Consider the following 8,839-nt stretch of genomic DNA (forward strand, 5'->3'; position numbering starts at 1 on the left):
CTTGGCCCAGGTTTGACCAGCTGGGATTCCTGCAGAGCCACTGCTCATCCCAGGGCTGCAGAATGAGCACTCACAGACAGCAGCTCCTGCCCCAAACCTGCTGGGTTTTGCAGCACATTTGTGTTTCATGCCACCTCTCATTGCATTCCTGAGCTCACCTCTTCCTTCTGCAACAGCTCCTTCCACTGCTCTGGGCTCTGCAGGGTCACTGAGGTGTCAGAGCAGTGACCAACCTCTCCCCACCTTGTCCATCATCCTTTTGGGATGAGCAGCTGGAACTGAGTGGTGTTGCTCAGTGCCAAGCCCTGCCAGCACCACGAGTGCCAGCTGCAGGGACAGCTCGGATATTTCCTGCACCTCAGGGCTTGGGAACACTGCTGAGCACATGGGGATTCACTCAGAGACAGAAAGTCAGGGTATTTTTTTTTTCACTTTTTAATGAACCAGGTGCAGAGTTTCCCACAGCAGCACTTTGATTCCAGCCACGAGCCAGGATATAAACACAGGCATTTGGTGCCATGAGCCAAGGTGGCTGGTGATGAAAAGGGGTCTGTGAGCTTTAAAATGGCCTATTTAATGGGCAGGATCAAAGATGTACCTGGGGGTAGATACCTGCCCTGCCACATGAAGAAAAGCCAGAGTGAAACAGAGATGCTGCACTCACTCTGTGTTTCAAAAGGAAACCGTTCTGCTTTGACTTTGTGCTGCAATTTCTGCGGGGTTTAAGGGGGCACGGGGAGGGAAAGAAAACACAACAAGCTTCAGCTCCCCTCATTACTGCTCCTCTGACTCGTCTGCTGAGGGATCCCAGCACAGCCATGCACTTGTCCACCTGCAATTACCAGGTCCTGCATTTACAGTGTTTTTCCTGACCTGCTGCTTGCCCAGGAGCATCCCTGCAGCCCCCTGTGAAGCAGAGGCTGCCAGATTCCTTCTGTGCAGCAACCCCTGATTCCCAGCACAGCCATCCTGAGCACTGTCCCAGCTCCCATTAGCTCTAAACCACTGTTTTTAAGAGGCATCTTCAGCTTTCCAGATCACCTTCAAGGAGTGCTCTATTTTTAGCATCTGTGGACTCTCTTGGCCGCAAACAAGCGAAACCTCTCTGCGGTGAATTCACTACAGGGCAGCTGGCAGGGGTTCAAAGTCTCTGTCTGAAGCACAGCACCATGGAAATGATTTGTCCCCGAGGTCCCTGTGGAGCAGGCTGAGCCCACGGAGCCACCACAGGATGCTGCCTGTCCAGTCCCACCAGGGCCAGGGTGCACAGCCTCATCCACCGACGCCTTTGTGGTTGCCAAGTGCTCTTTGCACAAGCGGCTTTGGCTAAGGATTTGCAAACAACTCCTGTTTGGCTCAGCGCTTAAAATGCTTCCTTAAATAAGTGTTGGATCAAACCAGAGATCACCGCTGTTTTGAATTCTCATCAGGCTGAAAAAACACGCTGAACTGGGGGTTTGTGCAATCTTTTGACTTGGGTTGTTCTCCAGCAAAGCAGAATGGGATGAATCGCCCTCAGCAGAGCAGCCGTGCAGAGCCAGAGCCTCCCTGCTGCTCTGCAGGGTGAGAGAACCTCCCAGGAGCAGTTCCAGGCTGGTTGGAGCTGTGCTTGGAGAACAGGCTGATATTTATCTGAAGCATTTCTTTCCCCCAGTCTTCATTTTGCTCTCCCAGTGGGCTGAAGGCACCTGGAGAGGTGGAAGGCAGGAGCCCTGAGCACCCCAGCTTTGTGCATCTGCTCACACTCTGTGTCCTTCTCTTTTCCATGGGTCTTTTAGGGCCTTGTCATGGTCAGTGGTGGGAATTTTGGACTAAATGCAGTGTCAGATTGACCCTCCCATCCTGCAGAGCTGTCAGGGATGGAGAAATGTTGACTGAGCACTGCAAATGCCTCCAGTGCAACAGATCCATAGCAGCTTTGGACACAGAGCAGGAGATCAAATCCTATCCTAGTAAGCATTAAGAAAAATGTGGTATTTAGAGGTGTGCTTTCTCCTGGCTGGGGCTTGTGCTGCTGGCATTGATGGTCCTTTTAAAGTGTTTCCTCATCCTGATCATGAATCCCCTGGCGGTGCTCTGGGCTCCTTGGAGAATGACCCAAACCCTCTCTGATCCTTCCAGCACCCCGTGGGCCACTGAGATGCTGAGAAGACAGTGTGGGGCTACAAACCAAAATGTTTATCACCACCCAAAATGTGGCTCAACAACACACAGGTTCCTGGCTCTGCCCAACCGGCCAGGAAGAATCAAAGGGGGAAAAAAACCCTTTTCCCAATTCCTGAGGTGCTTTTCATTTTGCATCCCACACTGTGCCAGGCAAGGGATGGATCTGACCCTTGGCCAGGCTTCCCTGCTTTCTTCCCAGCTTGGCTGGGGCTCAGGAAAGCCGCGGGAGGAAGGGAAGGTGCGGAGGCAGCCCCTCGGGCTGTGTGTGCCTGCGTGGGACGGGAAAGCCGGAGCAGCTTGAGCCCTACGTGCTGGGAGGAAGGAACCGGCTGCGAGGAGCTGGTGGGAGGAGGGGGAGGAGAAAACTGGGTGTCAGCAAACGAGGCAGATTGAGAGCTGAGACGTGTTAGTGGTTGTGTTTGGGATATGATCAACGCTCCCTTGTGACTCGCACAGCCGGCAGGGGCCTGAGTGGTGCAAATGGAAAATATAAAATCAGTGGGAATGGAGCTCCTCCATCGCCTTCTGCTGCGTGAGGCTGCAGGGGAGGGTGAAACCCTCACATGCCTCGCGAATTCGAGCAAGGGCTCATCCAGCTGCCACTGGGCAGGAGGTGGGCGAGCTGGTGGGTGGCACAGGGCAGCCCCTGCTCCTGGGAGCTGTCCATCCGTGGGTGCTGCCAGCACAGCCCGCCCACCCCATGGCGTGCAGCCTCCTTTCCTCTGGATACAGGATGGTTTGGTCCCCAAAATCTCTCTCTCTGGAGACATCCTCGGCACGAGGGAAGTGCTGCCATCCGAAACTTGCTGCTAGTTTGGAGTGCTGGGCAGTGGTTTGGCCTCAGCACCCTGGGGAAGGGGGAGCCGGGGGGAGGTTTTGTCACCCCCTCGGATCTCTGTGGTGGTAATTCGTGAGTATCGCATCTGTTCGGAGGCACAGCAGTAATACAGGTCCAGCTGAGCAATGAAATTGCTTTCAGGGCTGTTGATTCCCAGCTCGGGGGTGTGCGGTAAGCCTGACTGCAGACTGGGGATTTTTAATTTAGTTTTTCCCCTCTCCTTTGCCCTGTTCCTTGCAGCCAGCAGAGATCAGTCACATGCAAAGCAGGCAGAGACAAGATCTGTGAATCCTATCCGCCCTGTTCCCATTCTCTGGGGTAGATTGGCCATCTGGGCTCAATCGTGAGACCCTGAAATCACTCACACAGCGCCTCAGTGAAGGATTTGCAGCTCACTCATCACCAGGCTGCCCTGGTCACCCTATTCCCGTAGCCCCTGTGCCAGCCTGGGTGTGGGCTCTGCTCGGGGACCGTTTCTCCTCTAGATGGTGCAGCTGCCTTTGGGCACCACCGAGGCACGGCGGAGCAGCCAGACCCCAACCCTGCGGCAGAACGGGGGTGCAGCCAGCCCCGGGCTCTCCCCATGGCCCCTTCCCAGCGTCTCGGCAGGATGGGACAGCCGAGGGACACAGCCCGCCGCGTGTCACCTGCCCGAGGCTCTGCGCCAGCTACCTGTGGAGCATCACCGCTCTGCCAGCCTCGGGCACCGCGCAACGGAGGGGATGAGAAATCCGTCTCCTGCTATTCCCGGCCTCTCTGTCCTTGGCAGAGCACGGCCTGGCACTGCCAGGGGACATGCTGGCAGAGCGCAGCGGAAGGCGGAGGAGAGGGGTGACAGGACAGACCCCGGGGGTGACCCCGTGCCTTGCGGCAATCCGCCTGGTTCTGCCCGTGCCAGGCACAGCCCGGGCCGGCCCCGGGAGCCCAAATGCCACCGCTGTGTTTTGTTCGATCCCCCGCCCGCCTGCCATCCCCTGACTCATCGCCAGGACGGAGGGATGCGGCTGCCAAACCCTCGGGTACAGGCAGAACCTCAGCTCCCACCCGCAGTTCGGCCTCTCCGCCCACCCCGTGGCAGCCAGGAGGACACACGCAGGGATGCTCTTCCCTTCCAGGACCTGTTCCCTGTAGGAGCCATCTCCTCGCTGCAGAGGGACATTTATGGCTGAGGGATTGCGTCAGGGCAGAGCGAGCTCGGCTGGGTTTGGCAGCCCCCCTGAGCCAGGAGGGCAAGGCTGAGCCAAGCAGGTTGGATTTGGGATCCTGCAGACAGGGGAATCCTGGGCAGCGCTGCCTGCAATCCTCCCCACTTGCCCAGCCTAAACCCAAATAAATACGAGCCTAATGATTTGAGCGAAACAATAGCAGAGATTCCAGCCTAAAGAAAGCTTTCCTCCTATTAAGCTTTGCTGGCAAGCTTTAAAGCCTGTATTTTAAATAAATGTTATGGGTGCATTTGAAAACACACCATATGTTCTCCCGCGGATCTTTCTGGAGCTGCCATAGTGTGGTTCTGATCAGATCCCCTCCTCCCCGTGCCAGGGTGGGTTTGGCTGTGAGCTGCCCATGGAAGCAGGACCAGAACCCTGATTCCCCCTCGAGAAAAAGCCAACGAGGGATTCTCTCTGCCCCACAACACGGGCGACCTTCTGGAAGTGTCTTCCATGAGCGCGAGTTGCAAAATAAACTCTTATCAAATATCTTGGGTTTTTTTTTTGTTGAAGAGCTGATTAATTTGCTGATGACCCGCCCTGCATCCCCACCACTCTCCCAGCCGCAGCACCAGCCTGTTTTTCGCCGAGCAGCCCCAAACCCGACGGCAGCAGGCTTTGGGATGGCTCAGTTCCCCCCGACCGCTGTAGGTGGCACTCGGGTCCCGCCGCCCGCCCGGCTGCCAGCGCTGCTGCTGCTGGCAGCGAGTCAGGGGATGAGCTCTAAGTTTACAGCAGATTTTCCCTTCTGACAGATTACCGCTTCATTTGTAACAGGAGAACTTCTCATTAAGTACATTTTTGACATTTGGTTGGGGGGGGCGGGGAAGAAAAATATAATCCTCGTGTAGCCAAGCGTGCCGGAGCGTGAGTGGCTTCACAGGTTTGGGGGCTGGGGTTGAGTTATTTTATTTTTCACTTTGGCACCAAAGTCCCTCTTCATAATTATTCACTTCTGAGCACCATTGCTGCGGGTGGGAGACAGGCACATTCCAAACAGAACCGAGCTGAAAAGCCAGCAGGACTTTGAGGTGGCAGCTCTCTGTTCTGGCAGTGCTCGCCTTTCAGTGCTAATCCAATAAGGCTTGATTCAAATGTATTTTCAAGGCAAATCCAAATCTAACAGTTCTTATCATTGCTCTGGGCACTGTGTGAGTGCCTGGGCATGCCAGGCTTTGGCTGCGTTCAGGGTTGGGGATCACAAGGTGTGAAATTGGCTCTGGATCTACCAGGGACCTGTGGCTGCATATTTGGGGACCTGGGGACATCCTCGGGGGGACCCAGCTTGCCCTGGGCAAAGCTCTGCTCTCACGAGGTTCCCTTTGCAATATGTCCTAAAGGACAGAACGACAACTAATTTTACTGTTAATTATGCAAAGCAGCCTTAATGGAAACTCAGGAGTGAGATTATTATCACACTCTTTTTTTTCCACGGTGTGGAATAGCCCTTTTGGAAAATCCTTCTTCTTGCAGAGCCACAAACGTTTTTTCCTCTTGGGTTTCTTTCAAGTGTAGAAAATGCTGAGTGAGGTTGTTGCCATAAGCTCCCAGGACATTTTCATTGATCCAAATCAAAGAGCAAGCATCAAAAAGCACTGTGTGACGTTATGGAGGTATTTTAATTATGAAAAGTGTTGCAAGGAGCTGAAAGAAAGCAAGTGCCTCACGAGAGGAAAAATCATTTCACTTCTTTTCCCTCAGAAAACACTTTTTCTCATTATCCAAGTGCTGAAACCGTTGGCTCCTCAGGGGCAAGGACCACGCTGGCCTTTCCCAGCTCACGCTGAGCACAACAGCTTCAACAAAATTGTGTTGGAGTGCCCTGAGATTTTTCTGTCCTGCACTAATTGCCATTCCAGCCCAGACTCTTGCCACCCCCTGTGCACACACAGCTATGAACTGCCTTGCTGCTGCTGCTTTGCCGCCCCAGTGATGCACAGTGTTCCTGCAAAGATCCCTGCTCCTGTTCAGATGTTCTCTTCAAGAAACACTCTTGAATCAGCTCTGAAAAGCATTTGGAAACCTGGTTTTCCTTGCCTCGATAGCTGGGGATGCAGATGCTCTGTCCCTCTCGCTGCTCCCTTCCAAAGCTGGGATAAAAACTCGACTGTGGCTGGTTCAGACCCTTCCCCTTCCCTCTGCTGCTCCTTGGGGACACTGGGTGGTGACACGGGCTGGACCTGCAGCCTGAAGTGGCAGTGAGCTCAGGCCTGGGATCATCTCCAGGTGATCAGCTCTGCCTGGCACTGCCCAGTTGTGGCTCCCCTCTCTCAGAGGTGGCTCTGGGCACAGCACCCATCTCAGCATCTTGGTCCCCTGGGGAGTGACACGCTCCTGCCTGACAAAATCAGATTACAGTGTCTGTCATCCATGATGGCTCCAAGTTTTAGGGAAGGATTCTTGTAGACAGAGACAATCCTATTGATGCTTTCCCTGGGGGATGATCTTAGGGCTGAGGGTTAAAAACACCCATGAAGAGCTGCTTTAAGCCCTGAACACACCCTCACCCATGGGGGGACGACAACAAAGACCTGCTTGCCCCCCAAGGAGAAACCTGGGAGACTCCAATGTGACTTTTACAGCCCGAGAGAGGCTGAGTGGGCCCAGGGAAGGGTGTCAGGGTTTCTCTGGCGAGGGAGGGATGCGCTCAGCTCCCGGCAGATGGTACTCCCGTCTCCCTGCACTTGATGGGATGGTGGGAGAAGTTATTATGAAAGACTGCTGTGACATTCACAGCACAGATCTGCCAACTAGTGTCTCGGGGAGATGGAGGGAGCGCCTTGCCGTGCTGCATAAATTGGTGCAGAGATATATCTGGTGCTGTGTTTCATGGCAGGGTGGGAAGGAGCCTTCTGCTGCCAGGGGGATGGGGTGTCCAGCCAGAGCCCTGCTCAGGGCTGCACTGACACCCCACAGAGGCACTTTGTGCTCCTTTTTGCCAGCGGGATGTTCAGAATTTCTAAAAACTGGTCCTTCTGTGTCTCAGACCAATGCAGCGCTCCCCACAGAGTGTCCCCTTCTGGTGTCACCTCCCGGTGTCTCCCCCGTTTTCAGCTGCATTTTTCAGCTGCACAGACCCTCACAGATGTCCTGTCCCAGGTGTGCTGCATGTCCTGTGTTCAAGGACTCTGTCCTGCAGGCCCATCCTGATGATCAAGGGATGATCAAGGGCTGCCTGTGCCAGGCCAGGGGTCAGAAGGGATCTGTGCTCTTACTGTCTCTGTGTCCTGGAGTTATCTTTTCTGCTCTTTGGACAGAAAGCAAAACAAAGCTCAGACAATCCCAGCACCAGCTCAGATTTAGGTGGGATTTATTTCCATCTCTTTCCTTTCAGGGTCAGTTCCCCTCCACAGCTCGGACAGCAGAGAAGAAACCCTACAACGATCCTCCTGTTTCATTTTTGCTCCTTGTTAATTATTTCATTAGCTCCTTCTGCATCTTGACAGAGGCTTTTAATTTTCCATGGCAACTGCATCCACGAGTTCTCCCCACTCAGGAACCCACGCTGTGGGGTGCTGGAGGGCCACGCTGTGCCCAGCTTGGCTCCAAGCAGCCAAATCCCTCATCCTACAAATAAAATTGGGCACCAGCAAGTGGTGTCAATGGAGGAACTTTCCCCACTGGCACAGCAGAGCAGGAGGGTCCATCTCTGAGCTGCCTGTGCCTCAGTGGGCTCTGTGGGGCAGAGGTGGTGTCCCTGGAGGTGCTTTCCCGTGGTGTCTCGGCAGCTGGGAAGCATCAGGCTGGGAGGAGAAACTCAGCCTGTTCACACAAACAGCCAACAAAAACGAACGCCCACGAGGACGACTTTCATACCTACAAATTATCTCTGCCGTGGAGCTGCAATCAAACAAACCCTGCCTCCACCACAGCGGGGGAAAAGCAGGGAAATCTGTGCAGCTCCTACCCTACCAGGTGCCTCCTGTCCCTGTCCCTGTCTCTGTCCCTAATTTCCTAAATCTACAGCCACAAAGTGTGATGTAAAAGGCCCTGATCCTGCCCTCACTGGCTTGAGGAAGGAGACAGAGAAGAAACAACTCTGCACCTGAGGCTGGGGCTGATTTCTAACCCATTTTTCTATCCCAGCAGGAAAATCCCAATTTCTGGCCATTCACTGGGATCTCCTGAGTAGCAGCACCCACTGTCCCAGGGTACCCAAGATATCTCTGTGCTCCAAAAGCCCAAAGGAGGAGATGGGGATGGGATCTCTGTGGAGCAGTGAGGGGCTGGGGAGCTCAGGGGATGCTGGGGCTCTGTGGGGTGGGATGTGAGCACAGCTCCCCTGGGCTGCCCAGTACCGATAAGGCAGAACCCCCCAAACTTCCCTCATTTTTCATGGATCCTCTTCTCCCTTCTCAACCATCTGCACTGTTAGGAGACCCCCAGACACCCTGAATCAGCTTACTGGGATGCCAGAGCAGAGGCAGACACTCCCAAGGCCGTTGCAGGGAAAGGAGGATTTGGGTCCAAACTCATTTGCTCATTGCAGCAATAATTACCTCCCTGTTTTTCACCAGGAAGGAATAATTAGCTCCCTGTTTTTCACCAGGAGCTTCTCCTCCTCCCTGTCCTCTCGTGCCAGGACAATGTGTCATGCTGCAGAAGATGCAGCATCATTTCCATA

This window comes from Lichenostomus cassidix, chromosome 17 (assembly GCF_008360975.1).
Source record: "Lichenostomus cassidix isolate B80296 chromosome 17, HeHo_3.0, whole genome shotgun sequence".
Classification (NCBI taxonomy): domain Eukaryota; kingdom Metazoa; phylum Chordata; class Aves; order Passeriformes; family Meliphagidae; genus Lichenostomus; species Lichenostomus cassidix.